At 42.4% G+C, this 26,037-nt stretch overlaps 1 long non-coding RNA gene across 2 annotated transcripts in view; it reads left to right on the forward strand.

Moving 5' to 3' along the window:
• The first annotated feature begins 1,402 nt into the window (after nt 1-1,402).
• LOC310674318 overlaps nt 1,403-26,037 on the forward strand; it is a 46,720-nt gene continuing 22,085 nt past the window's right edge. The window contains exons 1-2 of one of the 2 annotated variants that reach the window (XR_014509524.1): nt 1,403-1,489; nt 23,314-23,509. This is a non-coding gene — a long non-coding RNA (uncharacterized lncRNA). Of the gene's footprint in view, nt 1,490-23,246; nt 23,510-26,037 lie in introns of those variants that run through there. The other variant, XR_014509525.1, reaches the window with a different exon arrangement.

A 26,037-nucleotide genomic window follows, 5' to 3' on the forward strand; every position in this document is an offset into this window, starting at 1 on the left:
TACCCCTACAACATTATTTGGAATCCTCCCCCGAAATTTTACGAAAATACCTTCTGGAAGATTCCTCAAGCTCAATATCATATGAGGTGGCCAAATTCTGCACTTTGGTAATCAGGAAACGTAAATCTCTTCTGTTGAATGGCACAATGTGAAGTTCCCTTGTGTAATCCTTTTTTTTTTTTTTGGATGCCATTGTTGAATTCTCTTTGTCTGATCTTGTGGTGTTTGGTGTTACTGGCTTTTGCCGCAATAAAACTTGACTTCCTTATTGACACCAAGAAGGAACCAAGGGGATCCTTCTGGGCAAGGTGACTGGGTGATTCCCTGCACTGCTGCTGCTGCTACAGAAGTCCCATTAAATGTCATTTTAATACTATTAAAACTGTGGCCACAAATCCCATTTAAGCTTCATTAAAAAGTTACTTCAAAGTTGGTAGGGGGTTGGACTTAGATGATCCTTGTGGTCCCTTCCAACTTTACAGTTCTATGAACATCATTTACAACTTCTTCTTTTTTTAAAAAAAGCTTTAATTGTACTTTTAGCTGTGGGAATGAACCTCTGCAACAGCTGAGGCACAATCCTGGCCATCTTGCTCAGAATTACAAGCCCATTCGTACTTCCTCAGAGAGGGGAGTTGAGGGGGCAGCAGCCAGACTCATCTTGCCTCAGCGGATGGGCTGCTGGTTATGCTGGCCACTGTAGGAGAGCAAGCAGGTTGGCTAGCCCATTGTAAAACAGGACAGCCAATTCTGTGAGGGCCAATTTACTTCTCCTATCCATGCACCTCTGGCCGGAGAGAATTGTCCCATTTTGCTTCACAGTTGGGCCAGCCTTGAGAAGGGGTGATCTCTAAAGAATGTAGAGGACCATTGCAGCTCTGGGCTGGATGGAGAGGACCCTCCCCTCTCAATCTCTGGGCATTCCCCACTCAGCTTGGCTTAATTTCTCAGAAAAGTAAAGAAATTGGGGGTGGAGTGGGGAGAACCTGCAATATTTCATATTTTCATGGGAAAACTGAGGCAGCAGAGCTACTTGGAAGGTTGGGCACTCCCGGATCCACCTTCACACCTCTTTTTAACAGTATGAAGCCACTCAATAACCTGAAAGACCACCCCAAATCAGCCTGATTTGCTTCACTATTTGGGGTACAGGCAGGGCGAATGCATATATACCGTACCTTGACTAAATAGGTTTGATATGTATGTGGCGATTGGTGGAATGGCTACTGATGTCACAGAAGGCATCAATGCCTCCTTAGTGAGGGAAATCAGTGATATTCCCATGTGAAGGAAACCTGACGAACCAGATGGACACTTTCTCCCCATTGAAAGGTTTCAGATTCCTCAAACACTGTTCATTACTTCTCTTCCCCTTTTTTTTGTTTTTCAGCTTTTCCTCACCAGGAGGAGAAAATTCAAAGTGACGTGCAGGACATTATTCTGCAAGATTGTGATCTTTGAGGTGTGCCTCTGTCTGCAACATTTCAAGGTAACTCCACTTGTTTTGGTCAAGTAAAACGTGTCAAGGTGCCATAATGAGACAAATGATCTCTAGAGGTTTAATTAGGGGAGGGAGACCCTTTCAGTTAGTTTATTTTCATTCAATAGCCTAACATACAAAAAACGCTGAAACCAATAAAGTAATGGAGAACCTGAAAAAGGAGATCTGAAAGGCACCTTTGCAAAAAACAATTGATTTGCTTCATTTCATTGAAATGGCTGGTGCTTTGATGGTTCATATTTACAATAGCTTGTCCTGTTCTTCAGTGGAGTTGATATGTTGAAGTCTTTAGAACCATAAACTTGATCAGAACTTCCTGGGTAATAAACAGCGGATTTAAGATGTTGGCCCCCTCCTCACGATGCTACTGCAAGCCCAGCTGCGTGCCAATTTGTAGCTAAAGACATCAAGAAATGTGTTCTTCATGCTCAAATGCCCTTGGAAGTTGAAAATAGTTCCTGGAAGCTCAATATGCAAACTGGATTCAGAGCCTTGAAGAATTTAGAGAGTGAAACACACACACACACACAAACACACACGCACCAAAGAACACAACACCCTGACCTTCCCTAACAAAGGGCAAAGCTTGGATAAATCCATTATCACTATAGACAGGAGAGCTTTTTGGAGCTCAGAGGGTTGAGTTTCTTCTGTCTCTTTCACTGCTTTTGTAGAAAGATCAGAGAGTGAAACCAGGGGATGCTGATTGCATGTATAGTATATATACACATGCACACACACAGAGAGAGATAAACTTAAAGCAATTTCACAAACCCAAATGGGAAAGTTGCATGTTTTAGAAAAGATAGAAATAACAGGAGGCCTCACAACTGCAGCAACACAATGACAGAGAAGAAGAAAAGGACCAGGTGACCTCCTGTATCTAAACAAGCATCCAATTTCTAAACATTGGGTCTAAGAAGGGTTTCTTTCCCATTAGCAGTTCTTTCATACCATTTCCATCACACCCCCCCCCATTAAATGTAGTCTCGAAATGGCATGGATCTGTTTTCTAGTAGAACAAGCATCATCCTTTCCACTGTAAGCATCTTATTTTTATTTTCTTTGGTCCTTTGGATCTTTAGGGTTGCTTTCGGTGTGGAGATCTGTTGGAGGGTCCTGCTCCCCTTTATTCGTTTTATTCAAAGCATTGGCTAAAATAAATGAAAAAATTAGTAATAAATTCTGGAAATGTAATCAAAAATAAGGGATTTTTTTCCACATGTGGTGGACATGCCCCAGAAGAAAAATATTCTGGGACATGATTTATGAAGAATTAGGTGGGAGGAAGAATGGAATATCTGAGAAAAGGGCATGGCTAACTAACTGGAACACACCGACTGCAACATTTTGTTGAAGTCCTACTTGTCTATGTTACCAATTTGTTGCCCATGAACGACCTTTCCCAAAGTGATCCCATGGGTGTATACATGTGGAAGGATTTGCATCAGAACTGGTTATTCATATACTGTTTCCACAATCCACTGAGGATAATCCTAGATTCCTGCCATAGCCTGCTCACAGACTAATCACAAGAATAACATATTCCAACACAACCTTTCTACATATACAGTGGTACCTTGGGTTAAGTACTTAATTCGTTCCGGAGGTCCGTTCTTAACCTGAAACTGTTCTTAACTTGAAGCATCACTTTAGCTAATGGGGCCTCCTACTGATGCCGTGCCTCCTACTGATGCCGAGCCCGATTTCTGTTCTCATCCTGAAGCAAAGTTCTTAACCCGAGGTACTACTTCTGGGTTAGCAGAGTCTGTAACCTGAAGCGTATGGAACCTGAGGTACCACTGTAGTCTATTGTCATAGAATGGCTCCGTTGAGGGCACGGGGTCAGGTGGGTGAAATCATACTATGAGCATAAGGTAGTGCTGTGCAGAAAATGTCTTCCACTTTTTTTTACCTTTCTCTATCAATTAATGAGGAAACAATGCTTTTGAAAATTATCAAAGGAGGGGGGGGGAATCAGTGAAATTCTTATGTGTGGTATGCAGGGCTTTGGTTGTGCTTGCCTTACTTCTGAGGCAGCAAAGAAGTTTTCTTTTATTCCTCAAATCATCTTTCTAGTACTCTGCATATTACCACCTTCCCTGGATGCCTGTGCTTCTGGAAACCTTGATATCCTTCGCTGGGCTTTCCTCTAAGCATGGGAAGATGGGGAGATAGCCTACTGTGCCCTGGCAGATGTTTATTATTTTTTTAAATCCATGTGGATTTTTTAAAAAGAAAAAGAAAGAAAGGTGAAATGAAGGCCTTCCCTTAAAAACAACATCAGAGAGTGCACTCAGGCGCCTCAGCCACCCTGGGGTTCTGTTTCAGATAAAACACACAGGGAGAAATCATGTCCCATGGGTGCCCCACCCCCAAGGTTCAAGTTGCTCAGGCAGCTGGGGAGGCTGCAGAGCACCGTGGAAATGTTTAATGGAAAGAAGAAGAGAAGAAGAGTTTGGATTTGATATCCCGCTTTATCACTACCCGAAGGAGTCTCAAAGCGGCTAACATTCTCCTTTCCCTTCCTCCCCCACAACAAACACTCTGTGAGGTGAGTGGGGCTGAGAGACTTCAAAGAAGTGTGACTGGCCCAAGGTCACCCAGCAGCTGCATGTGGAGGAGCGGAGACGCGAACCCGGTTCCCCAGATTACGAGACTACCGCTCTTAACCACTACAATACATCAGCACCACATATTTTAAGCATTATTATACCACTAACATGCATGGTTTCCCCCAAAGAATAATGGGAACTGTAGTTTGTTAAGGGTGCTGAAAGTGGTTAGGAGACACCTGTTCCCTTCACAGAGCTACAATTTCCAGAGTAGCTTCACAAACATACCCTCTTCCCAGGAAACTTTAAGAATGGTAGCTCCGTGAGAGGAATAGGTATAACTGTGCTTTTAAATGTGTAGTATAAATATGATCACACTCGCCATCCATTTACATCTTGAAACAATAAGATAGACTTAATCCCACACCAACAAAAATTCTAAAGAAATTCTAAAGCACCCAGACAATAATGCAGGAAAGTGGAAAGCTCTTTCACAGGGAAAGAAAACTTTCAAGAAATTGATGGACAAATTTCAACACAGGCTGGTCAGGCTGGTTAAAACAAAAAAGATACTGCATCAACAGTAGTGTCCAGATCAAGAGAAGTAATAGTACCAATCTATTCTGCCTTGGTCAGACCACAGCTGGAGTACTGTGTCCAATTCTGGACACCACAATTTAAGAAGGATGTTGACAAACTGGAACCTGCGCAGAGGAGGGCAACCAAGATGATCAAGGGTCTGGAAACTAAGCCTTACGAGAAAAGCTTGAAGAATCTGGGTATGTTTAGCCTGGGAAAGAGGAAACTTGAGAGGAGATATAATAGCCATCTTCAAATATCTTAAGGGCTACCACATGGAAGAGGGAACATGCTTGTTTTCTCCTGCTCTTGAGGGTAGGACTTGAGGCAATGGCTTCAAGTTACAAGAAAGGAGATTCTGACTAAACTTTCGAAAAAACTTCTGGACAGTCAGAGCTGTTTGGTAGTGGAACAGACTCCCACGAGAGGTGGTGGCCTCTGTGGATATTTCACCCCTCCCATTGCAAGAATCTACTGACAATGTTTGTTTTCAGAAAGGAGGGGGTGAACTGTGCTCATCACTTCTTCCGTTCCAGCTTGACTCTGTGAGAGTCTAAGTGTTATCTGCATAGAGATAAGATGACTGCTTAAGCAACTGTAACACTCATGCAGTCCAGTAGCCTCCAATAGTCGTTAGTCTTTAGTTTATTTCTAGTTTGCAGTAGCTGTAAAAGAATAAAGAAGTTATGCTTCAGAGCCGTCGTTCGTGTAGTTCACTCTGCTGTGCTCCGCTGACTTTCGAACTGAGTTTGGTGCTCACAGCTCAAAGTTGTGAGTCCATTGCACTTAGACTTGCTTCCTGCAGTGGAAGGTCTCTGGAAGTGTTTTCCCAGCTCACCTGGCCCAGTCGGGGCTGAAGAGCTTGAGCCCAGTCATTGGCACCGACTCAAAGGCGAAGCTGACAGACTCTCCGTCCTTGGATGTTTTTAAGCAGAGATTGAATGGTCATCTGTCATGGATGCTTTAGCTGAGATTCCTGCATTGCAGGCGGTTGGACTAGATGATCTGGGTCCCTTCCAACTCTAAGATTCTGTGATTCTATGAAGAGCTGAAAAAGGCTCTCTCCAAATTGAGTGAATCAGCAGGAAAACGGCAAATGCAATTCAGTGGAAACAAGTCTAAAATTATGCACATTAGGGAAAAAACAACAATAAACCTACCCACAGAGAGATACTCTCATGGGGTTTGAACTGGTCATTATTGACCTGGAATGAGACCTTGGGGTTGCAGTGGACAGCTTGGTGAGTATGTTGACCCAGTGTGAAAAATTTGAATTCTGTGCTAAGGATCATAATGAAAGGAGCTGAAAATAAAACTGCAGTATCATCATGCCGTTACACAAATCTATGGTGCAATTGGGTCTTTTTTTCAGCCAGAACTCGCCAGAACTCAGTTCCGACACCTCTTAGGTGGGCAACATCACCACTCAAAGAGGATGAGGGAGAGGTTCATGCTGAGTTCTGGCACCTCTTTTTCTAGAAAAAATAGCACTGGGTGCAATGCCAATTGGAATACTGTGTGCAGTTCTGATCACCTAACCACACACAAAAGGGATATTTTAGAGCTGGAAAAGGTTCAGAAAGGAGCAACCAAAATGATCAACAGGGTGGAACAACATTCCTATGAAGAAAGATTATAACATTCAGGGCTTTTTAGTTTAGAGAAAAGCCAACGAAGAAGAAGAAGAAGAGTTTGGATTTGATATCCCGCTTTATCACTACCCGAAGGAGTCTCAAACCGGCTAACATTCTCCTTTCCCTTCCTCCCCCACAACAAACACTCTGTGAGGTGAGTGGGGCTGAGAGACTTCAGAGAAGTATGACTGGCCCAAGGTCACCCAGTAGCTGCATGTGGAGGAGCGGGGAAGCGAACCCGGTTCACCAGATTACAAGTCTACAGCTCTTAACCACTACACCACACTGGTGTAGACACGATAAGATCATACAGTTATGCACTGTGTCGAAAAACTGAATAGAGAAAAGCTTTCTCTCTCTCTCATAACACAAGAAGAAACTGCATGTTGGATGATTCAGGACAGAAAGTACCTCCTAACACAAAAAAGTGCTTCCTAATTTCATTAAACAATGAAATTTGCGTCCACAAGAAGTAATGACGGCCAGCAAATTGGGTGGCTTTAAAAGAGGGTTAGACAAATTCATGGTTATCAATGGCTACTAGCTACTGTTATGTTGTTCTGTCTCCACGGTCAGAGGAAATTTGCCTCTGATTGCCAGTTGCTGGAAATCACATGCGAGGAAGTGCTGTTTTTCTCTGGTGCTGCTTTGAGGCTTCCCACAGGTACCTGGTTGGCTATGGTGAGAATGGGATGCTGGCTTAGATGTTATGTTAAAACATAACATCCAGCTTATATATAACATAACATACATTTGGCTATAACAGCCTAAGACTTCCATCCTCCTTACCTGATGGTTTTCCAACTTACTTTCTGATATTGCCTTTTGTTATTATAGTTATTACTGTTAAATCCTTTTCATAGATAAACAGATTATAAATTATACTTCGCAATAATTGATAAAATTAACCTTACAAAACTTATTGTAACCCTACTAGGGATGTTAGTTGTTTACAATTGTCTTTTAGATACACCATAAATTTATTCCAGTCTTTCAGGAAAGGCTGGGCTTGCTGGTTCCGAATTTTCCCAGTTAATTTCGCCAACTCGGCGTAATCCATCAATTTCATCTACGGCTCTTCCTTCATTGGTATCTCTCTTCCTGCTTCCATTGTTGGGCTAATAATATTCTTGCTGCAGTTGTTGCATATAAAAACAATTTTTTAAATCTTGCTTATGTATTTCATTACCTACAATACCAATTAGGAAGGCTTCTGGTTTTTTTTTACAAATGTATATTTCAACAAATTTTTTTAGTTCATTATAACCCATTTCCCAGAAAGCCTTCACTTCCTTACAAACCCACCACATATGATAAAAGGTACCCTCTTTCTGCATTTCCAGCATTGGTTATTTGTTTTGTACATTTTTGCTAATTTCACTAGTGTTATGTACCATCTATACATCATTTTCATTATATTTTCTTTAAGAAAACTGGAAGCCATAAAATTTATTCCATCTTTCCATAGTTTTACCCAATCTTCTAACTGTATATTATAACCAATATCCTTAGCCCAACGTATCATAACTGATTCTTCTTATTTTCTTACTAATACAGAGTGCTTTTCTAGAAGGGGCCTTTCCTCTTAATGGTGTACCGATATATTAATAAGTAACATATTCAGTAGCATTTTCTACATCTCATTTATCAGCCTATAACTATTGGCAAAACATTTAGTTTTGGGATACTGCTACAGTAATGAAGATTTTCACTGGTATTTATTCTATAGATACTCAATTGCAAGATTTCACCAATAACACTTCCAAATTCATCATCAAACTGGGGAAAATAACTGTTGGTGGTGGGAGTAGGAAAGGTTAAAAGTACTGAGAGAACTCAGGACACCAAGATGACTTTGGAAACATAGATCAAAAACAAAGAGACTGGAAGTATAATTAACTCCATTACTGCTCAGTCAAATGAAAACATCCGTGACACCCTTCCTTATTTATGACAGCAGCAAATAGCTCTATTCTCTGGCTGGTTATTGCTGTAGGACAGCATTGGTTCTATGGGAGATGAAATGGAAACAAGCCTGCTAATATTTATGTCGCCAAGATCAGGTTATAGATACAAGATTTATGCAAAAGTTGCATTAAAAAAAAAAAGCCCTCAGTAGCTTTTTATGTCTTCATTCCACAATCCTTCTCCAACAGTAAACAAAATAGCTTTTAGATTTCAATTTTGCAAGTAATATTATGGAATTATAGCAGGCTTTCTTTAGCTGACTGCGGCTGTATTTCCATTATAGGGATATTTGGCCAACCTTTACAATCTGCCCCCACCCCCCAATAGGAATTAAAAGCGGCTGCTTATATTTATGAATACTGTTATGATTTGCATTGGAGGAAGGCTTCTAAATTACTGGAATCCAAGATTGTATGAGCAGATCAGGGCATGCTAGTTATATGAAGACCTATTTCAGGCAACATTTCTAGGGCAGAAGTCAAATATGACGGTGTTGAGGGCTGTGGGTCCCCTTAGCATGCCATCGAAGTAGGACTTGGGGGCAGATGTCTGGAGCCCCACTCAACAGAATACATGGGGGGGCAGGATTCCAGATTTGACATAGCACATTACAGTGATGTAAAGGGAGGTTTGAGTGAACACCCTCTAATATACGCGATGGAATCTCCCCAAATCACTATATCACTAAATGTTACAATGAGAACTTCTCTTAGAATTATCCAAATTGTAATGGCGGGGACATATTGGTGCCTGGGACAAAGTGATACGCCACATTTGCTTTTCTCAATCTCTACATTGTCTTTGAGTTGGTTTCTAGACATTATGTATTCACTTGGTTTCAGGGCAAAGCAATCAGCTTGTTCGCTGGAACATGCTGGTCTGACACTCTAGCGGGCCACAGCCAGTCAGTGGGTACAGTTTTCAGCTAGATGGTACAATGGTCTGAGAGCTTTCAGTGTTCATATGCTCCTCCTTCGCATGCAAGTTCAGTTCCTGGGTCGTGCACAGGGCCTTGCAGAGTCAGGCAGAGGCCTGGGCCAGGTAGATAATGTGCCCCCCTTTTTTACCCTGGGAATAACTGAAGTCTTATAAATAAGTAAATAAGTAAGCATATAAATAATTTTCACAAAAGTTATGCTGACAAATAATTTTATTTCAAGGCTTGAACCATATCTGCATATAAAGACAAAATGGAAAATATAGATAAATATGCTGACCGAGGCCCCCTTTGGAATCAGAGGGCCGGGCCTAGTGGTCCATATGCCCCCCCCCCCCCTGTCTGGGCCTGGTTGTGCACTTCTAGGTTGCCCAGATATCTGACTACTCATTGACTGAAACGAGACAACTACTTTGGGAGGACTTTGGTTTTGAAAAGCAGCACAGTAATACAATATTTGTTTGAATCGCCATTCCACATAAATATTTATTTGTGGGGGAACAGAAGTCGATCCTTTTGTTGCACCTTTAACTGCTACACTTCTGGAAACGAATGGTGGCCGGGATAAATCCGACAGGAGCTTTTGATTTACAGCAGCTTCCTTGAATGAATATTCAGGTTTCCATTTACTTCTGATGCAGGTGGAATTTGGCAGATTTAACATCCGGTACAAATGCTCTGACTGCAGCTTTATGAAATACAGCTGTAAACATATTGGGGGACCAGATGCAACTGGGAGAAGAGGTCTGCCTTCTTCTGGCAATGTTGTCTTCTGCACAGCTTCGAGGCTTTAAAAGGTGCTCACCACACTCACTGTGGCCACTTTGGGCCACACCTCATCTCACACCACTCACTTTGACATGCGGCCCAAAGCAAGCTGGGTCAATGCAGCCCAAAAATGGTTTAGCCATCCCAATTTAAAGGTACTGTTTTGCTTTGCATTCTTGTCTGAGATAATATAGGGCACTGTAGTGTTAGGATTGTATGCTGACGTGCCAACATTAACCAGAGGAAAGCTGCTTTCATTAATAATCACTATGGATCGGTTATTTATGTTACCGCCTTGGACTACGATGTTCACTGCTGTGAATGCAACAGTAATTAAAATGATGTAATGTGCACATAATGAGTATGAGGTTTAGTGCACTTGAGGGGCTGTGTGTGTTTATGCATATGCAGAAAATATTTTTTAATCTCTCCTCCCAATGCACGCTCTCTCTCTCTCTCTCTCTCTCTCTGACACACACACATGTGAAACTGTCCTTCCAAGATGAGGGCTTGTAGGCCAATTCCGGTGGAGTGTGCGTGTGTGCTTTAAAGTCATGTCATAAAATCTCTAAAAGGGGTTTTTCATAGAGACATGATAATTTATAATACTTCTGCCGTTTTCAATTATTCAGATGTTCATAGCCCAACAAATTGAATAATGAATGGAATAATGAATTGAACCCTGACAAGATGATAACAGAAAATATTATGAGTAGTCACTACACAGTGAAGCCCCCATACTGGGGAGGAGTGGGGGAGGAATCCCTGAAAGAAATCAACTTGTTTGAAGGACTCGTTTTCTCTTCCAAGTTCAAATACTTACACTGTGAGGAGGAAATCTGTCTAGGACTTAGCCATTAACAAATAAATATTAAAGATGAACACCTGTAAAACAATTTATTTGATGGGGACTAAACAGTGAATCAAAATCACAAATAGCCCAGTTATATTTTCTAAGGGTGTAGCTTATGCATTTCATTATTGCTTTTGCCACAGCGAGAGAGAGGAGAAGGACAGCCATATAAATTCTTAAACACTGTCGCTCCAGGCTCAGCCTTGGAGGACGGATGATATTGCACAGATGCTAAAACACACAGGTTTCCTAACAGTATTAGAGGCATTTGCATCAACACTGCAAGGCGGAAGGTTCAATAATAAAAATGATAAACATGCTTCTCAGGTAGGAGGCTAAGCCATGCATATTTGTATCTCCAAGCCAGGAGTGTAAAAGATGAAGGTTATGCTCATGCAGTTAGCATAAGTCACATCAAGAATTGCGTTTTAGGATGACGGTTTCCGGCCAAGTAAACGGAAAACTCAAATAGAAGTACATTATTCTCTACATATAATGGTCAGTTCCCAACATTCAGTCTCTTTGTTATATTCTGAGCTGTAATGCTCGGAGCGTGTGTCAAAGAAAATGACAATCTGCAATAGAAGGTTAAGGCAGCAATGCAGTTGCAATGCATAGCAAAGGTTCAACGCAGGATTGCTGTGGGACAGCGGAGGGATGGAGTACAAGAGCTGTGAGCCAAATTATAGGTGGTCCTATAAGTCCTTGAATGGACACATTTTCTGTCAGAATCAGCAAGCGCGAGGGGCTCCAACTCACACCAGGATTTTCCTCTGTATAAGAAAGAGGAAGGGGTAAGAGATGGCCCAAAATGTGCCTGCTAACAGGGATGTTTTCCAGGTTTCAGTTGTTTTAATGATGTGGCAATTCCACACCCACCCACACCAAAATCCATGGAACTTCCTTGAAGGAAAGAAAATGACCTTCGAGGAAACATTTTTAAAGTACAAAATCCCTTCATGCATTTGGAAAACAGTCTTCTCTTGATATCTGGTGAGAAGGATGTGTGTGATATCTGAGATGGTTTTCAAAGATTCTTTGAGTCCCTTTTTTCGTTTAATGGGAGCTCTGTATAGGAAGAGAAAGCATCCTATTTTATCCTCAGCTGCTTTGCAAAGCCTAGCCTTTTTTTTCTTCAAGTGGCTTCTTTAAAGCAATAGATTTCTGTTCTTAAGAGGCCACTGGTGGATAATGAAGAGCCTTTGGCAAGACTGCTGTGCAGCTCTATTTGATAAGCATTTTGTATTGTTTTGGTCAGTGTTCATTGTCATATTGATTATGCCTATGAATGAGTTGTGCCTTTTTCACAAATGATCCCTCTTCTTAAAAATCCTGGCTTGTGGGGAGGGGGAACCAGCCCGTTTATAACAGGGTTGCACATTTCCCTATTATTCTTATTCTTATTTTAAGTTTACAGTTATTCAGCTGCTCTGAATGCTTCTGACCCCCTTTTGTAGCATGGGATAAGAAACCCTCCAGATCTGCAAGGCTATGTCAACGATGCTTGGAGTTGCAGTCTGGCAACATGCGGAGGGCCACAGGTTCCCCACATGTAAGAAGAGCCCTGTTGGATCAGATCACAGGCCCATCTAGTCCACCATCTTGGAGTGAATACTTTCAATAATCTTTTTACATAGAACTGGCAGACGGAGAATTGAAAGCCCTTTTTATTTTCCCTCTCTTTCCCTTTCATTCCTTTCCTTATTCTTTTGTTGCTTTTATCTCCCTGCTTTTTCTTCTTTTTTCCTTGCTTTTCTTTTCTTTTGGGGGACTTTTTGGTATGTGTGCTCCACTCTGTCACTGAGGGGATTATGCACACATGAAAGCGAAGGACCCTGTGTGAGAGGCAGGGAAGGGAAGATCTCTTGGGGTGAGAGCCGGGAGGATCCGTCCCTTCTATGTGAGACAAGGATTAAGATTTATTTAAATTTCATTTATTAATTTTGTATGCTACCCTATACCCGTAGATCTCAGGGTGGTTCACAACATAAAATCACAAAATAAAATATCTATCTTGGAGAGAGGGCATTGTATTTTCTTCACTCTTTATTATTATTATTACTTTGTTTTTTATTGTTTTTATTTATTATTGTTTATTATTACTTTGTTTTTATTATTATTACTTTGTTTCAATAAAAAATTATGGGTGGGGAGAAAAGTCTACCTTCCTGTTTCCCACAGCGGTCATGCACATGCCCATGGGAAGTCCACAAGCAAGACACGAGTGCAATAGCCCTCTCCACTTATCATTGGTGTTAGAAAATCACATCTCCAGTGTTCACAATGCAATTGTGAGTGCAATTGCAGAATATTTATTTATTAGGATTAAATTTACCACGCACCCTTTTCTAGCAGGTCCGAGGGTCGGTTACAACAATGTAAAATTCAGAATATAAAACACTTAAAACAAATCCTTACACCGATAAAAGCTAGTAGTAGTTAAAACAAATTAGTCATAGGAATAGAGTGGGTCCTAAAAAGAGACATCACGGGTATCTAAGAGCCTCATAAAGAGGCATGTCTTCAGCATTCGCTGAAAGCCGTATAGTGAAGAAGCCAAGCACGCCTCTGTAGGGAGAGAATTGCACTGCTTAGGGGCTGCCACAGAGAACAACCTCTTCTGGGCCACCCAGTGAACTTCAGAGGGAGGCAGAACTGCCAATAGGGCTCCCCCTGCTGACATTCCTACCTGAAAGTATCTGTAGGTGAGGGGGGGTGTCATCTTTAAGATATTTGCTGCCCTCACATGGCTTCATTTCTAATCAGTGCATGTCCCGTCACTTCCTGCTGAACTCCTGTAACTTTTTATACCAGACCCTCCAAGTGTCCCTGTTTTCCAGGGGCGTCCCTGATTTAGAGAAGCCATCCCAGTTTCTGCTTTGATCCTGGAATGTCCCACTTTTCCTTAGGATGCCCCAATTTTCATTGGAGAAAGGTTGGATGGTATGGAGTTATCTGACCCCCGAGGCATCTGAAGGCAATCCTGCATAGGGAAGCCTTTTCTAATGTTTTCTTATGTTTTTATATATGTTGGGAGATGCCCAGAGTGGCTGGGGCAACCCAGTAAGATGTGTGGGGTATAAATAGTAAAATTACCATTATGGAATGGGGTGTCCCTATTTTCATCAGAGAAATGTTGGAGGGTATGATATCCAGGTTTATTTTTGCCCTGCTTTTGTTGTGCTGCAGCCCTTCTGGGCAGCAACAATGCTGCAGCCCAGGGCAGGGACAGACTTTGGCCTTTCAAATTTCAGTGGCGCCCTGTGCAAGGCCTTCCATTCTACTCAATTCAGCATGTCATCATTGTGATGCCCTTCAGTGCCCCCTAGGCTTGGCACCCAGTGTGGCGGAACTGCCCTAAATCCGCCTCTGACTTGGGGAGCCACCCCAGAACAAACAAAAGCAGAACTTATCCACCACTAATGCACCGTTGTCAGAATATACTCACAATAAAACAGCAGGCTGGGGAGGCGCTAACTTAGTCCTACAGCACCTTGCCTACTGCTCCCCTGCCTCCTAAGGCGCCTCGTTCACTTTGTCTCATGGTAGGGCTGGCCCCACCTCTGCCTGTAAAGGGAAAAAAACAATGTCCTCATTCTGACGTCTTTAATTATATGTTTCCCCTTCCCCCCAAAAGCATATTGGAAATCACTGGCGGACATTTTCAGAGTGATGTTCTCCTACAGCTGGTGCAATTAACGCTGTCTGACAGTTTTCTCCCCAGCTGGCTCATAAGGCTTGTTTGTTCCTTCCTATTAGTATTTTAAAGGGGTGTGTGTGTGTGTTATTGTTTTCTGGAGGCATAGAATGACTATCCTGCCCCAAGCTGAGGTCTTTACTTCCAGCAGCCTAACCTCTGCTTGCAGGGATTAGAAAGGGGATAAGCTCCGCCTGATACCACCACGGTTGCGCCTGTGCAAATCTCCCCATAGAACGCAGTCAGGATTTGTCATTTGCACATTTTATTTCCAAGCAAAACAAAAGCACCACAAGCTAATGGTTTATGACCTAAAGGCTAGTGCCTCCTGCTTAATGGGAAGAAATATCCACACACAAAAAGGAGGACAGATTTGAGTTGGTGTGTCCTTATGCGCTGCCCGCTGTGGTAATTGCATGCCTTCACACTGTCGTTCTTCAGATGTTGTCACAGATTGTTCTGTGTCGCCTTGCTGTGCTCTGATAAATAGATGCTGCCGTTCTGGCGGGGCTGACGTGATTCCTCTGCCCATGGTGGCTCTCCAAAGCCGCGGAGTACTTTGAGATCTGGAGAGATGAAAGACTTTCCCCTGCCTCCCCTCCCTCCGAATATCGGCTATTATGTGATTTCAAATATCCTTCAGTGCGCCAATGCTTCGCTTTCTAGGAACGGCAGTACAGAGAATAGTTATTTCACAGGAGGGACATATTCTGGGAGTCCTGCACTTGTCCAATTCCCTATTTGACCCCAAACATAAGGATAATGTCTGAGTGTCAAAAGTAAAAGTGAGCGAGAGGCAGAGAGTTCTTGAAGGAAGTAAAAAGAGAGAGAACAGCTTTCATTGAGTCTTAGGGCACTTCCCTCCCACCTCGAGATACTGTTAAATCATCACTGTCAGGGATGACTTTTATCCCAAGGGCTACTAAAAATTATTTGAGGAGGATTTATCTTTTATCTTTTCCCTTACCTGGGTGGTGCCTGAGTCCTCACGGCTTGCAGTCTTTTACTCCTTCCTCTCCCAAGGCCATGGTGTAAATCATCCTGCTACAGCCACAAGCACACTGTAACAAGGAGGTAGCTTTCTTCCAATGAGACGTATTGGTTTCTGTAGCTCCCTAATGCCAGCTAACGTTTCCCTAAATTTAGCTATCCAGCGTAAGTTCCAAGGAATTCAAGGGGCCTCGTGGTGGCACAGCCCCTTCTCCTGGATGCTCCCAATGAACTACTGTGGTACCTCAGGTTAAGAACTTAATTCGTTCTGGAGGTCTGTTCTTAACCTGAAACTGTTCTTAACCTGAGGTACCACTTTAGCTAATGGGGCCTCCCGCTGCCACCATGCCGCCACTGCGCAATTTCTGTTCTCATCCTGAAGCAAAGTTCTTAACCTGAGGTACTATTTTTGGGTTAGCGGAGTCTGTAACCTGAAGCGTCTGTAACCTGAAGAGTCTGTAACCTGAAGTACCACTGTACTGTGTGTTGCTGAGTTCGCCCACATAAAGGCTAGCTGTAGCATCTTCTGTACCCCAGTGCTAGTCTGTTTTGCGCCATAGGTAAGGCGCAGGTGCACCCCCTCTAAAAAAAAATGGCTAACTTCGGTTTTCAAAAACTTGTAGAAATGATAAAATTATTCAAAATATAAAATATTATCAGGGATTTATGGGGTATAACAAAAACTAATCATAGAATTGTAGAGCTGGAAAGGACCCTAAGGATCATCTTGTCCAACTGCCTGCAATGCAGCTGTTCCATTCAGGATTCGAACCTGCAACCTTGGCATTATCAGCACGACACTATGCAGGCGTAATCTGTATGAAACCATGCCCCTCAAAGGGGAGCACGGCTCCCCTCTGAGGTCTGCGCCCAAGGCATCTGCCTGGTTGGTCTAATGATAGCACTGGCCCTGACCCCATGAACCATACATTGAGATGCAATTCTGCATCTGAGTTACTTCGAATTAGGGATTCCTGTGCAAAATTTGAGATCTAGCCAGCAGAGCTATGCAAAGATTTCCTGAGAAGCGGCCAATTAATGCTCATATTTTACAGGTGAGGATCGCTGAGGTTCAGGCAGAAGTGATTAGCACAAGGCAGCTATAGTGGTTTAAAAACACACCAAAAAAACTTGCTCTGAATTTAAACTATTTGCAATCAGAAACCTTTCCCAATCTGTTGAGGATGATAAATAAATATTTATTATTTATACCCCACCCATCTGATGAGTCAAGCTGTAGATTAGTCTACCTTTTGTCCATGCCTAACTTACACCACCACAAGGTGGGTCTCTCTCCCCCCCCCCCCCAATTAATGTGGTGTTTAGCACAATGCTCCTGTGTTTAGCTCCTGTGTTTGGCTCCTGTTCCCTGTAGGCTGCTGCTTGAAAAGGAGGTCCGTAGAAATCTTGGTGTGAAATTTAACCCTTCCAGTGAACACAAGCTCTATTGCGGTTTCACACCAGCAGCATAAAAAGGAAAGCTGATGAGGAGATAGAAACATATCTGTGATCATTAGGACAAATCTAGTTGTCTGCACATTACAGAAAATGAGTCGCTTTTTAGAAAGGGCTTTTAATTGCTTAATCTCAGAAATGTGGACAATGGCATACGTGTTTTATTTTAGGGTCTATCTAGCCCACTCAGAAAATGTAATGGACCTAATTTTCATTTAGTGTAGGTCTGTGCAGTTCCTAAAACATCTAAATGGCTATTAATTTAATCAGGTAATTTAACTATACCTCCAGAAAAGGCCACTAGCTAGTTGTCACGCATTGATTATGAGGATGACATTTCTATCCCATGATGCCAGAGGCACACTTTGATACATCATTTTCTTTTTGAAGGTTAAACTCAGATAACCTGCCTTTGGCATTTAATTAGCTACATATTAAACACTCTTTTAATAATAAAATGATTAAAAATTTTATTGCTTCTCAAATGAGGCCCTTTTAGATAGATTTAATGACTTGGTTTGAGCACTGTAGTTTGTGAACCAAACCTTAGGCCAGGATGTGTTCTAATGATATGCTTTACAGCTTGCAAAATCTGTGTTTTATTCAAATGGCTGCCATAATCATTTTGGGCAAAACTTATAATGCTATCTTCTGTGTTTTTAAGTTGAACTGTTAAATGTCATTGAAAAAGTACACAGAACCTTTTTGATTTTCTTTTAAAAAAGCAAAAAAATGGTTCAGTTCAGCACTAAAAGTAAGTGGACCTCCAGCAAAATTTGTGTCCTGGATGTTATGCACACACAAGTTTATTGTGGAAAGGTCTGTTTTTTTGGTGTGCCTGTAAAACCATATCATTCTACCGGCAATGAAGAATCATGAGGTAGCTGACCATTTTTGGTCCTTAGTTAACAAAACAAACAAAATCTGCACAAGGAAAAAATCCTTGAAGAATAACTGTGATATGAAATTTCCATATTGGTTGAACAGTAAACAAACTAGTTTACAACCTAAAGAGGTGGTGTGGTTTCAGTCTGTGATTGATATATATATAATTTAAGGTATTTATATACCACCTTATATTATTCATTTTTATTTATATATATAATTATATACTGCAAAGTTCCAAAGCAGTGTCCGAAAAAGTTATAATCGTCCACTGCAAAAATCAGTTAAAATTAATAACAAAAACAGGAAACATCCTTTAAATTGGTCTGTCTTTATTAGGTTGTATTCAACCAATATTTACTCAGAGTAGACTAACAGGTCCTTTAATTGCAATGGGTCTACTGTAAGTAAAGGTTAGTTGCAAACAACCCGATAAAGACGTGTAAAAAAGAGGGCTGTGCTTTGTTACCTAGGACATGTAGTCCGTTGAGAAACCCTTGATAAGCTTGCTAGAAAAACCTCAGAATTTTTCCAAGCAGTGGTTTAAAAAACACAGCACGCTAGTTCAGTTTTCCTGAATAAAAGCTTTGAAAGTTCATTCCCACTGGAAAGTATGTGGTACCAGGCTCCAACTGAAAAGTACCCTGTATTTCATTGCCTGAGAGTCACACAAAGACAGACCTTTGCTCTTTCACATCCACTTAGGAGAAGCATCTGAGGCTTTCCTTGTGCAATCTTTATGGAAATGCAATGTTTCTGTTAACTTTGTAAATTTATGTTATGCAAAGCCAGCAGTTCTCCCTTCTGCAATTTAGAGGGCAGCCTGTGGAGCCTGGCAGGTACAACACGAGGAGGTGGAAGGAGGTGTGAAAGGGCTTGGAAGGCTGCTAATTTACAATGCCTTAAAAAAAACCCCTCTAAACTGTAAAAATGCCAGCAGAGCTCAGCAATGAAAGTTACACAGGGATACTCTGTGCAGTTGAGGACTTAGGTCAGCGTTTCTCAACCTGTGTGTCCCCAGATGTGCATCCTCAGACTACAACTCCCATCACCCCTAGCTAGCAAGGCCAGAGCTTAGGGATGATGGGAGTTGTAGTCCAAGAACATCTGGGGACACAGGTTGAGAACCACTGACTTAGGAGAAGGGCTGTAGCTTAATAGTAGGCCTTTGGATGCAAACGGTCCCTGGTTCCATCACTGGCAGCTCCCAGTAGGGCTGGATTCTGGAAATGTATCTTGCCTGAGACCAGGGACAGCCATCACCAGTCATTGCAGATAATACTGAGCTCCCTGGGCTGATAGTATAAGGCAGCTTCCTATGTCCCTATTTAAATTAGCCCTTTGCAGGGAAGGCCACACCTCGGTGGTAAAGAATCTGTGTTGCACTCAGAGGACCACATCTTCAGTCTACAGCGTCTGCAGGAATGGCTGGGAATCTCCCCTTTCTGAAAGCTTGAAGAGCCACTGCCAGGCAGTATGGACAATGCTGAGCCAAATGGACTAATGGTCTGACTTGATATAAGGCATCTTCCCATGTTCCTATCTTCCTGATTGCAATACCTGTCACAGTACCACCTTCCCTTATGCAGTGAGTACTATGAGGTGTGATAGAATGAACTCCAACAATGCTTAGCCAGCCAGCCAGCCAGCAAGGTACTGCCCATCTGGGGCTTCCGATTGGCCCATTTGAAGCCCGCATTTTGGCAATGTATCCCCACTCCTTGATTCTGCCTGCCAGGGAATTTCTTAACGTCCAGCAAGACATGTGAGTCCCAGCTGCTAGGGATGATGGACAGAGGCGAGGTCCTCAACAGCCACCCTCCTGAGGAGCGGCCATTTCAACAAAAGAGGCCGAATGCCTCTCAACTGAAATATGGCATAAAGTAGAGGGAATCATTTATTATTTGCTCTTCCTGATATGCAAAGCAGCAGTCAATCCACAACATGGAAAATTTCCACAAAGGTGATGGAGAAAGCAGGAAGAGCATTGTTTACCAGGCTCTTCTCAATTCTTCACCCTGCACCTGGTTTTCCATGTCAGCCATATTTGCTGTGGTGCGAATACATTCAAGGACCTGCAGGAGAGACCCAAGGGGTCTGCAGATTGCCTACATGTGTGTTACTGTTTTGAGTGTTCTCTCTCTCTCTCTCTCTATATATATATATATATCAAGTTTTTAAGAAGTCTTCAGAGGCAGCCCATAGCTACATACCCTTCAGGGGGCATTGCACATGGGGCTACCACCTTGCTGTGGGACTATATCCAGTCAGTGCCTGCACACAGAACCATCTGGAAAGTCTCATGTACACCCCACCCCACCCCCCGGTTCTGTGAGAAAATAAATAAATGTAGGACGCGCAGCAATGCTTGATGAACTGTGTTTAGTTTGTTAGGTGACAAGTTGTGCCAAGTGTGCATCAGTGGTTCATATATTTCACACATAGCCTTGGTGCTATTTGGCTCACTTCACACGTGTGATATTCTTATGCAGGCATACTTGACCCTTGGTCATGCTGGCTGGGGTTGAGGGGAGTTGGAGTCCAGTGACATTTGGAGGGCCACAAGTTCCTCATCCCTAGTCTAAGACAAACCCTGCTGCAGGCCTATATTTAGAGGCCTGCCTGAGTACTCTGTAAAGCCCCTACTTAATGAGCCAGTTATTAGTGCCTATTTGGAGACAAAGTACAACAGACAACACGTAGGGGAAAATATGTGTGTGGCCATACAGATGGTCATGTGTAAAGACTGCATATTTTGAGAAGCCACTATTTCCCAAAGCATGTACATGAGGCAAAATAAACATGTGTGAGATCTTCATACATTGTTCCCCACTACCACCAGAACTAAGCAGAAAATCTATTGTATTTGAACCAGCCATGTATTAATTATTATTATTATTTATGAGACACCTCATAAAGTAAATGCTCCAGGCATCATACAAAATAAGAAATGAGAATAAAACACCACAATAAACGAACAACAATAAAACCACACTGCAGTAAAAATTCACAAGTAGCTTGAGAGACAAGCCCACGTTAAAATCAAATACAAAACCATTGTGATAAAATAGCACAGAGAGCACAGAACCAAAACATCCATCAGGTTGCATATCTATGTGCACACTTACCTGAGAGTAAACCCCATCGATTACAGTGGGGAATATTTCTGAATAAAAACACATAAATCTGCACTGATAAACTGTGAAATATGGAGCTGGTGTGTGTTGTATTGTAAACTAAACTGCAAGAACCTTTTTAAAGGGGGGGGGGAGAATGGGGATGGGGAGGAATACATGTGAAACTTCATCCACGGGGAAAATGTGGCAGCATTCCCCGAAACCTCGCCTCCTTCGTCTGGATATTCTAGTGTTTTTGAGTGATAATTTGGTAGGATTAAATTATGTTCATGTGACAGCTCAACCTCACTAATGAGGTACATTTCAGTAAATTGTTGACAGAACTGTCTGGAAGGCTTCTTTAATTTACCAACACGTAACAACATGGGAAAAGCATTATTCAAGCCGATGAAGATGAATAAGCAGTGGGGATTGAAGGGGGGGGGGCAACCTTTCAGCTTTAAGACATGACAACCTGAAAGCATTTTTGTCACTTGCTGTACTTAGCCTGAGGCCGTTGTACCTGTTAGTGTGATTGACTTACCAAAGCAACAGAAGAGATTATGCATTTTAAACACTACATGGTAAAGCGGGGGGGGGGGGGAGAGGCGGCTGAGTGTGAGGGAGATTCTTTCTTCTTTTGGGAGGGGGAGCCTGTTTTGTGCGAGGGTGTTTTACAGAGAAGAGAATTAGAGAGATTTTTTTAAATAAAAAAAATACATTACATTCCATCAATCTGCTACTTGTGTGCTTTTATCTAAAATAATTCTTGAGGAGCGTCATTGGAAAATACTTCGATATACCACAGCGGAGGGAGAGATTCAGAAGGAAAACATAACCTTTTGCTCAGATGAATAATTTCTTCGAAATGAAGGGAAAGGGGGAGGAAGTGGGAGACAAACTTAATGTCCTCTAATAAAGCTGGCATGCTGATTCTAAACAAGTTAATGTGGAGCTAAATGTTCTTTTGAATTTTCCTGGGTCCCTCAAAAGTATTGCAGTCATGTTCCTCTCAGTAGGAAATGTCAGATTTCCACCACCCCCTCTTTCTAAGTGACGTGTGCGGTTCTGTGTTTCAATACACAGAACTGCCACAACACACCTCATTTGGTCCTGCATGAGTCACGGTTCTGCATGTGCCTTCTGATTGGAAAAAGGCTAATTCAGTGCAGTAACTCAGGCAGAGAGAAGATGGGCAACCTCTGCTGAGGGCAAACCTTTTTGCTGTGCACTGGGAATGACTGAGTGAGCACTGGGAATGACTGAGTGAGCCAGACTTACCAGTTCAGAGGTGTGTTGCAGAATGATCTGCCCACAGCAAAAGCTGATTGGAAGGGGATAATACCAGAACAGTAAATCATGCAGAGATGCAACTGGCAAACTCCTTTGAGAACATGAAATTTTGCTTCATCTCTGTACACTGGGCAGGCTTGGCTAAGCCATTCAATCTCCCTTAGAGCTGCTCTTCTCCAACTGATGCCAATTAGAAAGGGGCAGTGCCAGAACAATGACTCACAGAGAGTTGTGATTCCTGCAAGGGCTGGTGGTAAGGAACCGGAAAACCAGTCCCTGGAGAGCAATGGTGGGAGAGCGCTACTGCCTCACTGTCCTGCTTTGGGGCTTCCCAGAGGCATCTGGCTGGTCATAGTGTGTGAGGCAGCACGCTGAGGAGCCCTCCAAGCAAGCGCATCTGCTTTTAAATACTCTGCCAGGGTGCTGGGCCAGACGGGGGCCTTTGATGGGCCCTCAATGCTCTTAATTTTTCAACATAATTTCCCACAACACACTAATATCCTTTCATAGCACATCATACTGGGATAACTGCTGAACACATTCTGTCCATGCATAACAACAGGAAATACCGACAATGGAAGAATGGAGAAGGAAGCTGTTAGACTCTGCTGAGTTGGATAAGATGACTGGGAAGATTAGATACTTAAGAGACCAAAAGTTCACAGAGGACTGGGGGAAATTTGTTGAATATCTGGAGAGTATAAGTGAGGGCCAAATAACGCTAGAGGGATTTTAAAAAGCACTGTGAAATGTGAGAGGTATTGTTAAAAGGGAATAGAGGAAAAAGGGTTTAAATAATGACAGTATAAATAAAAGAAATGCGTAAACTAATAATGACTACGAAAGATTTACGGAAAAGCTGAAGGAAGTCCAGAAAAGAAAGATTTGGTGAAAATTTGGATGTGAAAATAATGTATGTTTTGTTTTGATTTTGTTGTAAATTAATAAAAATTATTTATAAAAAAAACCACATTCTGTCCATGCATTACTTTGGGGATTTCTTCACCTCTGCGGAAAAGTGCAAAGTTTTGGTGTATCGAATTGTGATGTTTGTTTGTTTGATCATTGAGAACGTTTTCCAGACGCACGAAGAAGTGTCTCAGGTGAAGAATAACCTGGAAGGCGGAGCAAGGGAAAGGAAAGGAGAACGTCTGACATGGAACAGCTCTTTTCAAATTGTTTCTGAGGACCCCTGCTCCTTGTACTCCTGGTGACAGCTGATTGAAAGCACTGATGCACTGCAGTGACATCAACAACAAAGGAGAAAAATAGAGCCAGGTAACGCAGGCAATGTATCTTAAAACACACTCACACACACACCACTTTCTTGAGCTAAAGAAGGCTGATGTATGACTTAGGGGGTTCCGTCCAGTCCAGTTTTGTTTCAAATGTCAATGCAAAACCATACATTTTGCAAACAGTGCCATGAATATGTGCAACAAACAGATGAGTGCAAAGGAGAATGTGATTGATAAAAACATCATTTACACAGCAGTTTTAAACATATATAAGAATATCAATCTAGACACTAATAGCATGGGCACAGGGTGGGGAGGTTTAAGCTTTCCATCTCTAGCTATGATCTTGCACCCCACACATAGAATCATAGAATCATAGAATCATAGAGTTGGAAGAGACCACAAGGGTCATCGAGTCCAACCCCCTGCCAAGCAGGAAACACCATCAGAGCACTCCTGACATATGGTTGTCGAGCCTCTGCTTAAAGACCTCCAAAGAAGGAGACTCCACCACACTCCTTGGCAGCAAATTCCACTGTCGAACAGCTCTTACTGTCAGGAAGTTCTTCCTAATGTTTAGGTGGAATCTTCTTTCTTGTAGTTTGTATCCATTGCTCCGTGTCCGCTTCTCTGGAGCAGCAGAAAACAACCTTTCTCCCTCCTCTATGTGACATCCTTTTATATATTTGAACATGGCTATCATATCACCCCTTAACCTCCTCTTCTCCAGGCTAAACATGCCCAGCTCCCTTAGCCGATCCTCATAAGGCATTGTTTCCAGGCCTTTGACCATTTTGGTTGCCCTCCTCTGTACACGTTCTAGTTTGTCAGTGTCCTTCTTGAACTGTGGTGCCCAGAACTGGACACAGTACTCCAGGTGAGGTCTGACCAGAGCAGAATACAGTGGCACTATAACTTCCCTTGATCTAGATGCTATACTCCTATTGATGCAGCCCAGAATTGCATTGGCTTTTTTAGCTGCCGCGTCACACTGTTGGCTCATGTTAAGTTTGTGGTCAACCAAGACTCCTAGATCCTTTTCACATGTACTGCTCTCAAGCCAGGTGTCACCCATCTTGTATTTGTGCCTCTCATTTTTTTTGCCCAAGTGCAATACTTTACATTTCTCCCTGTTAAAATTCATCTTGTTTGTTTTGGCCCAGTTCTCTAATCTGTCAAGGTCGTTTTGAAGTGTGATCCTGTCTTCTGGGGTGTTAGCCACCCCTCCCAGTTTGGTGTCATCTGCAAATTTGATCAGGATGCCCTTGAGTCCATCATCCAAGTCGTTGATAAAGATGTTGAATAAGACCGGGCCCAAGACAGAACCCTGTGGCACCCCACTAGTCACTCTTCTCCAGGATGAAGAGGAACCATTGATGAGCACCCTTTGGGTCCGGTCAGTCAGCCAGTTACAAATCCACTGAGTGGTAGCATAGTCAAGACCGCATTTTACCAGCTTCTTTACAAGAATATCATGGGGCACCTTGTCAAATGCCTTGCTGAAATCAAGGTAGACTACATCCACTGCGTTCCCTTCATCTACCAGGCTTGTAATTCTGTCAAAAAATGAGATCAGGTTAGTCTGACATGACTTATTTTTCAGAAATCCATGCTGACTATTGGTGATCACAGCATTCCTTTCTAGGTGCTCACAGATTGTTTGCTTAATGATCTGCTCCAGAATCTTCCCTGGTATTGATGTTAGACTGACTGGGCGGTAATTATTTGGGTCCTCTCTTTTCCCCTTTTTGAAAATAGGGACAACATTTGCCCTCCTCCAGTCTGCCGGGACTTCGCCTGTTCTCCAGGAATTCTCAAAGATGACTGCCAGTGGTTCTGAGATCACATCTGCCAGTTCTTTTAATACTCTTGGATGCAGTTCATCTGGCCCTGGAGACTTGAATACATCTAAACTAGCCAAGTATTCTTGTACTATCTCCTTAGTTATTCTGGGCTGTGTTTCCTCTGCTGAATCATTTCCTCCAAATTCTTCAGGTCGGGCATTGTTTTCTTTATCAGAGAAGACTGAGGCAAAGAAGGCATTGAGGAGTTCAGCCCTTTCTGTGTCCCCTGTTTGCATTTCACCATCTTCTCCTCTGAGTGACCCCACTGTTTCTTTGTTCTTCCTTTTGCTACGAACATACCCATAGAAGCCTTTTTTGTTGCTTTTAACCTCTCTAGCAAGCCTGAGTTCATTCTGTGCTTTAGCTTTTCTGACTTTGTGTCTACACGTGCTGGCTATTTGTTTGAATTCCTCTTTGGTGGTTTCCCCCCTTTTCCATTTTTTGTACACATCCTTTTTTAATCTTAACTCAGTTAAAAGTTCTTTAGATAGCCACCCTGGCTTCTTTAGGCACCTTCCATGTTTCCGTCTCATTGGTATTGCCTGAAGTTGTGCTTTTACTATCTCCCTCTTAACAAACTCCCAGCCATCATGAACTCCCTTTCCTTTTAGTATTACTGTCCATGGGATCTCACCCAGCACTTCCCTAAGTTTTATGAAGTCGGCTTTCTTAAAGTCAAGAAATTGAGTCCTAGTATGCTTGGCTGCTCCTTTCCGTTGTATAG

The sequence above is a fragment of the Podarcis tiliguerta genome, assembly GCF_965153285.1.
Source record: "Podarcis tiliguerta genome assembly, chromosome: 3".
Taxonomy (NCBI): domain Eukaryota; kingdom Metazoa; phylum Chordata; class Lepidosauria; order Squamata; family Lacertidae; genus Podarcis; species Podarcis tiliguerta.